This window comes from Palaemon carinicauda, chromosome 12, assembly GCF_036898095.1.
Source record: "Palaemon carinicauda isolate YSFRI2023 chromosome 12, ASM3689809v2, whole genome shotgun sequence".
NCBI lineage: Eukaryota > Metazoa > Arthropoda > Malacostraca > Decapoda > Palaemonidae > Palaemon > Palaemon carinicauda.
In genome coordinates this window covers 35,679,791-35,689,790 of record NC_090736.1, presented here as the reverse complement: position 1 = coordinate 35,689,790, position 10,000 = coordinate 35,679,791, and positions in this window count along the sequence as shown.

Below are 10,000 nucleotides of genomic sequence, written 5' to 3'. Positions count from 1 at the left end.
GACAACTCTAGGTTAGGATGAGCTTCCCTAACTGCTGAGTGTGTCTCTTGCTAGAACGAAGTCTATAGGACCCTTATCCCTTCCCCACCTCTCTTTCTTTTATTTTCTTTTGGCCGCAGTCCTACTTCCGTACCTAGTGTAGGTTAGGATGGAGGACCGGCTCAGCTCTCTGCCGGCTGGCATTACGTGTCGGCGGGCAGAGACCCTTTGTTCTTTGCAGAGTGAACCCCAGACTTCCCTTGGTCTCCCTTCCATGTCTGCCGGTAGAGCCCAGCAGGCTATGGATTCTTTGGAAGCCTGAATGCTACATTCTCCCCTTCCATAAGTTCACTCTTTCTGGATGGAAGGTCGTATGGTAATGCCGCCTTATAACCTTACATCCATACTGTTTCTCTGACTATTGTGTTGCTCTCCTAACCCGGCTGCCGGCGTGTAGGTTCTCTGGTTCTTGGCTACTGCCGGCGGGCATGGGTATTATTACCTTTGCCTGCCGGCAGTGTAAACACAGCCCGAACCTGCTGGCCACTACGATTAGCGGCCGGCAGCCGGGTATTAGTGTTTTCAGATGTCGGCTGGCAATGATTGCCAGCCGGCACACAGTCGTGAATCAGAGGGCTGTTGCCTATTAGTTAAAGATAGTATATCTTTGAACTATACAGGGGTAGATGCCGGCCGGCACAACATCATGTGATGTACAGTAGTTGCTATATTTGTAGTGTAGTACACACTGCATTAGTAGAAACTGCTGTACAGAGTATGTGATAACACTAAAGTTCTTCATCATACTTAATGTTATCTTGTACACCCTTTTGTTGAGACCGTACGATATATAGAAAGTAAGTTCTTTCTGTATTCTTTCTATCCCGTATATTAAAACTTTATCTCAAGGTGTGAACTACACCTTAAATTTCCGTTTAGGATATTACATAAGGTATTCTAGAATAGAATTAACCTTAGTTTTAATATCTCGGGAGTTTTCAGCAATTGACTGGACAGGAAATACAAGTATGTGTCTTATCTTCTTTCTTTTATAGCTTTTCTATATAAGCTGAATGTTTCAATATAAGTGAAAGCCTTCACTTGATACTCATGGATTTTTCTTCTCTTTACAGGAGGACCATCCGAAGTGCGGGAGTGTGTTCTGTAATATCTGCAGTAAGAACTTCTGTGGACATCAACTTTGCAGGAGGCACGCACCATGCGCAGCCTCCAGAGGTGATCTCCGCTATTGGGACCCCCAGGTTTGTACAGTTTGTTCTAACTTGATTACCGAGGCTTTTGACGACCCTAAGTCGACGGATTCAAGGGATGCTGCGAGGGAAATGTTACGATCCTGGGTGAGAGGTTTTCAGAAAAACACCTCAGGCCCCTACCTTCCAAATGAGAAGATGAGGGCCTACCTTTTCCCTAAAGCATCGGCTGATGCAATCATCCCCCAGCCTCAGGTGGAGATACCAACTGCCCAGAATCCGGTAGATTTTGAAGTATCGGCCGCCCTTCAAGACATCCAATTGGACGATAGGATGTCGGAGGTGTCGGATTCTACTGAGAAGGACCTTCTAGGAGAAGGTCAGGAGGAGGAGCTGTTCCAGGCTCCTCAAGTAGAAGAGGAAGAAATCGACGAAGTGTCGGTTACATCGGTTCCGGACCCAAAACTTGTTCCTTCTACATCGTCTGCGATCCCAGATGAACTGGGTAGGACTCTTTCTTCCATTGTTGAGATGATCCAACAGATTCAAAGGAAGAATGATGAGAAGGAAGCTGCAATGAAACTGGAGATACGTAAACTTTCAGCATCACGTGGGCCCCATAAGCGGCTCAGCGTGAAGGATCTTCCTTTGTGCTCGGATACCAATCCTTGGAGGTATGCCGAACACATGCCAATGACAACCGGGAAGATCGTGATCACAGAAAAGTTGGGAGCAATTCCCCTGGAAGAAGTAGAATTTTGGCCCAACAAAGATTCTTATCCAGACTGCTATGTCCGTCTTAGGAAGGAGCCAGCCTCAAAGGAGGAGACGGTGCCGAAGGAGGTCATAGTTTTTGACCATAGTAAAGCTCAGACGTTACTAGCGAGCTCGATGAAAGAGAGGGGCTTCACTAACTCAAAGGAGCCCGCCTTGAGTAAGAAGCTTCCCTACTTTGTGGCCTCTCCTACCAGAGCCTTTCCCTTCTTGGAAAAGGGATATAAGGCAGCCTTAAAGGCAGTGGAGGCAGGGAAACCATGCCCCTCCTTGGAGGAGTGCAAGCCATTATCTCTGACCTTGCCCTTGGACCAAGAAGACTGGAAGGACGTACACCTTACCTTCTCAGTCGGGAAGCTGGAAGCTGATATTGCTGAGCGCCAGTTCGGTGAGGCACTTCCAAAACTGTCGGAGGTTTTCTTGCGTAGAGAGCAAGAGACAAAGGAAAGACTTGCGGCATCGATGTCGTTGCAAACGACACTAGAAACGATGGTAAGTGACCCCCAAGAACCAGGACCTGTTCATGGTTGTGGCCAAAACCCATCTGGCCAGTTACGAAGGATCTCTATAGCTTTATTAAAGCTAGGAGAGCCTGTAGAGAGTTCGTGTTCCCCTCGGCTGCGGTGAGGCACGAACCGAAGAAACTGATCTCCTTTAGTATTTGGGGTAAAGACCTCTTTCCCAATGAAGTGGTTAAAGAGGTAGTAGACAAGGCCGCCACAGAGAATAGGAAACTTCTCAAAAAGTGGGGCTTAGATCTTAAGAGAAAGTCTTCTCCGGATGAGAGTCCCCAAGCCAACAGGAAGACAAAAAGGCCTAGGCCATCCTCAAGGCCGGCTAAACCCTACCGACAGCAACATCAACAACAACTTCCTGTGACCGCGGTGCCTCAGATAGTGGCACAACCTCCAACTACGTACCAGCTGGTACCTCAACAAGTGGCGACACAGTCGGCAGTTTTTAACCCAGCCTTCGAAAGGCAGACTTCTTCCTTTCGTTCAAGAGCTAGAGGAACAGCCAGAGGTTCTTCTAGAAGCCCTTCAAGAGGAAGGGGATACAGGGGAGGACGCATTCAAGGAGGTAAGGCCTCAGGTCCACAACAGCAGAAGTAAGATACTTCCAATAGGAGGGAGACTACAGCTATTTAGGGATCGCTGGACTTTCGATCCCTGGGCCCACAGCCTAATTAAAAACAGGGTTAAAAGAATACCGGGTTAGCCCACTTCTGACCAAAATAAGAACAATATCGCGCATGTCGCTGAGCGGCTGCATTGGTTAGGGTTCAGATTAAGAAATGTCATCAGTCTGTATTTGACTCTACTCGGGAGAACAACAAGAACTCAGCTCTCTTAACCAAGCGGTCTTCATCCACCTGGTTAATCTCTGGATAAATCCTCGTTAATACTCTGGGTCCTGAGGAGTCATGGCCATTTGCTCCGTGTATGGCTGTAGATCAAGTCTCTCTCTCTCTCTCTCTCTCTCTCTCTCTCTCTCTCTCTCTCTCTCTCTCTCTCTCTCATTTCTGATATGATTCCTTTTGTAAATCTACCAATAGTTGTTTCCCTATTTTTACAGTGTCGCATGTTTTTTATGATAAGAATCTTGAACAGAAAAATCTCCTGTGAGAGAAGTCAAAAGCAAAAATATGGAAAAATAGAGAAATAGTAAATTTCCTAATAAAAGCCTGAATTTTTTTTTCTTTTTTCTGTATTTTCATTAAAAAGTATTAATTTTAAACAGAATTCTCTTATCTCCTTAACCAAAAAATAAATAAAAACAAAGAGAAAAAACTGAAATTCTAGTCTTCAAATAATAATGTACTTGAAGAATAAGGTAAAAGTTATCTTCCTCAGTCACGAAAGAAAGAAAAATGTGCTATGAGGGAAACACCTACTACAGTGACCCTAAAACTTGTTTTCCTCGTTTTCTTCTACAGTCACTATCCAATGACGTCACGAAGGTGCGCAGTAACTCAGAGACGGTCTAACCCGGTATTCTTTTAACCCTGATTAAAAATGGACTAGGTTGGAGCTGGAGCAGTCCTCCACCTCAATTCCCTCAATTCTTCCAACACTCATCCCCCGTTCTGGAAGAATATGCCCAAGAACTCTCAGACAAAAGAGTAATCCGGAAAGTTAAATCCATAAAATTCCAAGGAAGGCTGTTTTGTGTTCCAAAGAAGGACTCAGAAAAACTCAGAGTTAATCTAGACTTGTCGCCACTCAAAAAGTTCATAGTGAATTTCTTCCTACAAACCCTAGCTATATGCCCATCTACACCACTTTCAGTACATTTAGCACGCTGCTCCTTGTACATCCTCGCATAATGACCATTCTTACCACAATTGCCACAAATCACATTTGTACCGTTACTCCTACATCCACTCGCTATATGCCCAGTCATACCACACTGGTAACACTTAACCCCTTTCTCTTTCTTACACTCACTAATACGATGCCCTGTCTCTCCACACCCGAAACATGCTCCTAATGCCCATCTACACCCCCTTCTTTTTATGTCCTACTTTCCCACACCTATAACATTTCTCTTCATGGACACAACTACCTGTCCTACCTCGCTGCGCACTAGCACTCCTATCTCTCCAAACCTGATTCCCTTGCCTAAACCCTTCATTTGTCCTTACAGGTATTCCCATATGACTCGCCCTAACAATCCTATCTACTACACTATCAGCTACTCTCATCGGTCCTCTCATAACAGCATCTCTAAAACTAACGAATTCTGGAACACCTCCTCCATTTCAATTCTCACATTCACAGAATTACTTTCTTTCATACATCTATCTAATTTGTAATCCTCAACTATCTCTAAAATATCATCCCATGTCAGTCTTTCTTTCGTCCACCTCATTTTCTCCTTCCGTTTCAAATTAATAAACTCGGCAACATTCTCAGGTACAGTAGCCAAAAACGTCTTCATTAATTCCTTATTCTCATTTATGTCATCATCCACATACTTCTTCCTAGCTAACGCCTCTAACCTACATACATACATTGATATTGCCTCTCCTACATTCATCTGTGCTTCATCAAAATCATTCTTACGCTTATACCTAACACTCCCTTTCATACATTTTACATGTTCAATTATTCTCTTTTTCACACTTTCGTAATCAACATCCTCTACACTCATTATCACACCATACATCGTCAACAAATACCCTGTCAAATATAATCTTAACTCCCTAGCACAAACTCTCTTACTATCACCATACTAGAACCTTTCATACTCCCTAAAAAAGTCATATACATCCCTGCTGCTATGTTCATTAAACCTTTCACACATTGGTACCTCTCTCATAACTACTGTCTTACAAACTTCAACTTCATTCTCACTACTATATTCACTGCCTAATCCCTTCTTGTTTCCTTCTTCCTCATTCAAATATAATGAATCCACTTCAACACTTGAATTCCTATCCATAACCACTCCTTTCTTACCCTTTTTCTTTCTCACCATTTTCGCCCATTCATGATCATCCTCACTCTCAGCCTGACCTTTCTTCTTTTCCCTCTTCTCATTACTTTTACCTTTCGTCTCATTCTTCCTATCACATTTCTGTTCATCCTTACTATGCCTAATTCCTTTATCTTCAATCTCACTATCACTACCTTCCCCATTATCACTTACTTTAGCCTTCTCATCCACTATCAACCCATTACCTGGAGCAGAAGCCACTCCTCCGACTGCACCTTCAGCCACGAACGTTTTCATCATCCCCATTACATGCCCCATCATAACTTCCATTCGCTTCTCTATTCGTTCTTCATTCTCTCGCATCCCCATCTCAACACCCTTTTTCCACTCTCTCTTCAGTTCCCTTTAGCGCTTTCAGTTATTTTCGCATCTCCTTATTCTCACAACTCAACATCGCCTTCTCTAACAACAACTACACCTCTCGCTCCTTAGTTAGCCGCAATTCCTCCTTCAAAACCCTTAACTGTTCTTCCATTTTTTTTCCGTCTTAAATCTAATTCCTTATCAGACCTTCGTCTAAGAGTCCAGCTATCAATCCCACCTCCGCAGTCCCTGTTCTGGCACCAAAATAACGTGGCGGGATGTCACAAAAACTAGCCCCCCACACCTTTGAATCACTCAAACTGACAAATGTCTCCTCATCACAAACTTTCCCCTTACGTTATCAATTGGACTCTTGGACAGAAGGGAAATGAAAACAAACCATAACCTTAATACTATATTTCTTAAAACTAAAACGCTTAACTGAAAACCATCCACAATCAAAATACTTAAAACTAATCATAAACTTAATAAATATACAATAAACTAACACCATTCACATAAAAAAAAAAACATTAAAACTTTAAATTTAACAGCACAACAATACCAAATCTGTATGTTTATATAATATATGTTGACACCAACACAGTCGTCCACACACTGCCAAACTATCTTTTGCAGCACACTACCACAGCTCTGTGTTTAACAGTCCACTGGGTGGCAATTTGCCACAACTACTCCCCTGATTGGGGTCGTGGTTATTATTATCATCATCATCATCAGTATCATCATCATCATCATTAACAGCAATCGGAAGTTCATTCGGTCCGGGTCATCAACAATTATGTAATTTAGAGTAGCCGTATCAACTTCCTTATCATTAGCCAGGTCGTCAACAATCAATTCCACAAAAAAAAAAAAAAAAAAAAAAAAAATCTCTCCAAAGGAGGAATTACGGCCTCCAAATGAAAAAAGAAAAACTTACAAACACTCCTAGCTAACTTAACTATCGCGCTATAATCAAAGATAAATAATAAACTTTCTATTATTCATAAACACTCCTGGCCAAGATAAATAAATTGAACTTACTGTCAAAATAAACAAAACACTTCCACGCTGGTAATAAAATAAAATAATAGTAGTACAGCATTCACACAACTGCCTCTTGCTGCAGTCAAATAAAAAATGCATTCACCCAAGACATTCACCACTGCCCTAACCTAGCTAAAAACATAAACAACCTCATTTATACCAACAGTCTTCCTCAAAACAAGCAATCGATACACTAACTTCCTCTCGCTCACTAATACACACACACACATACTCTCTCTCTCTCTCTCTCTCTCTCTCTCTCTCTCTCTCTCTCTCTCTCTCTCTAGATTTGGCAAACAATGAGAAATAAATAAATATAAAACAAAAATTAATCCTCCACAATATATATATAGATATATATATATATATATATATATATATATATATATATATATATATATATATATATATATATGTATATATATAGATAGATAGATAGATATATACTGTATATACATGCATATATACATATATATACATATATTTATGTATATATATATATATATATATATATATATATATGCATAAATATATATATATATATATATATATATATATATATATATATATATATATATATATATATATATATATATATATATATATATATATTCTGTATATATATATATATATATATATATTTATATATATATATATATATATATATATATATATATATATATATATATATATATATATGTGTGTGTGTGTGTGTGTGTCTGTATGAGTATTATTTCTTCAGAATTTATCATTTTCCCTAACAGAGACCAGCCCGGTGAACAACAGAGCAAGACAATAATGTCACTTTAATCTCTTAACCCTTTGTAAGTGGACGCTCATTTACCCTGTACAATTTACACAGCAATAGCGGTCGCACGCGCACATGGATTATCAGCAAACGTCAAGCTCTCCCACGCATAAATTGCATCATTCTTTCCTATCTCACAATCGATCAGGTGCTTCCTGGATATCATGACTCATTCATTCCACCAATTCTTTCAAACCACCTTTCCAGCTATTAGTGCTCTATTTGATTAAATGAATCTCCTTCTTGAGATATCCATGGCTAACTGTTATTTCATGTTTAATATACAGCATATGATGATACATTTTGGGTCTTGCAAAACCATGTGGAATCTTGCCCACAGAAAACTCGCACGTTATACATGAAGATATATAATACATGTTGACGTTTTCGTATTAGGTGTAATTTTCTGACATGAATTTGCATAATTTGAAATGATAATTTCGGCGCTCATTATTCACCTGCATAACTTACAATGGATATTCTGTCTCAAGGTCAGCACATTTATCATTGGTGAGTATCCCGACAGATATGAATGATGGATGACATCACATTTCTCACTTACTTATGATATAACGTTGTTCAGTCTTATGTGGTAACTTTATTCGTTAGATATACGCCTTTAACAAAGCTTCTTTGGTCACTCGCTGCGTTTCTCTATCTTTTATTCTTTATTACACAACCACCCTAACATTCCCATACCCTACCCAGCTCTCTGACTTCTTTAACGACACTTTGCTCCAACTCCCAATTATCAATTGTTAATATATGTTCTTGGGAGTGCATGTGACTCAATGTTCCCACTTATGATAATAATAATAATAATAATAATAATAATAATAATAATTTCCCCTATATTATAAAAAGCAAGTGTTTGGATATATATATATATATATATATATATATGTATATATATAAATATATATATATATATATATATATATATATATATATATTATTATTATTATTATTATTTGCTAAGCTACAACCCTAGCTGGAAAAGCAAAATGCTATAAGCCCAGGGGCCCCAACAGGGAAAATAGCCCAGTAAGGAAAGGAAAGAAGGAAAAATAAAATATTTTAAGAAGAGTAACATTAAAATAAATATTTCCTATATAAACTATGAAAACTTTAACAAAACAAGAGGAAGAGAAATTAAATAGAATAGTGTGCCTGATTGTACCCTCAAGCAAGAGAACTCTAACCCAAGACAGTGGAAGACCATGGTACAGAGGCTATGGCACTACCCAAGACTAGAGAACAATGGTTTGATTTTGGAGTGTCCTTCTCCTAGAAGAGCTGCTTACCATAGCTAAAGAGTCTCTTCTACCCTTACTAAGAGGAAAGTAGCCACAGAACAAATACAGTGCAGTAGTTAACCCCTTGAGCGAAGAAGAATTGTTTAGTAACCTCAGTGTTGTCAGGTGTGTGAGGACAGAGGAGAATCTGTTAAGAATAGGCCAGACTATTCGGCGTATGTGTAGGCAAAGAGAAAGAACCGTAACCAAAGAGAAGGATCCAACGTAGTACTGTCTGGCCAGTCAAAGGACCCCATAACTCTCTGGCGGTAGTATTTCAACGGGCGGCTGGTGCCTTGGCCAACCTACTACCTATATATATATATATATATATATATATATATATATATATATATATATATATATATATATATATATATATATATATATATATATACGGGGTTACGCACAACGCCTTTGCCAGACGTATAGATAATCGGTATCTTTCCGTTCTTTTGAAAGCGGGAGGGGAGTAGTCATACCCTGGTTAGAGGGGTTACCACCGAAAGGAAGTGGGAGGTAGTCTAAAGGGTTGAATCTGTGTGTGTGTGTGTGCAAGGCTATCCAAATACCTAGCCGTCATTGTTGACAGGTCGCATACACTAGTATTAATATACATAACTCTCAATTGCTAATACCTAACTTTTGTCATTTGGTTGACATGTGATTCTCTTCCTGGCTTAAGAATTCAATAGCATTTCATATTTCCCATTAAAGGAGACATTTAATTACTCGCCTACTTACTTTCTCAATTAGTGTTCCCAATCTACAGAACGACTGCATCATTTTAACACTCATGATGTAACCTCGGAATTATTCCAGAGATGCATTTAAAATGCCTTTCCCTTCTACGGGAAATCACTCATTTCTAGAAAATAACTGCATGTGTCGAAACGGTTTGTATATTCATGTAATCATGAATTTAGTATAACTGGAATATTCACATTTTTTCCAGAATTTGTTTTTTTAAAAAGAGGATAAAGTATTAGGTCCACTTAATACTATATTTACAAAAATATTTTTTTTTTCCCCCAGAAACATGCTATCATTAATTTAACGTTGGTTTTAACGATATCATCTAT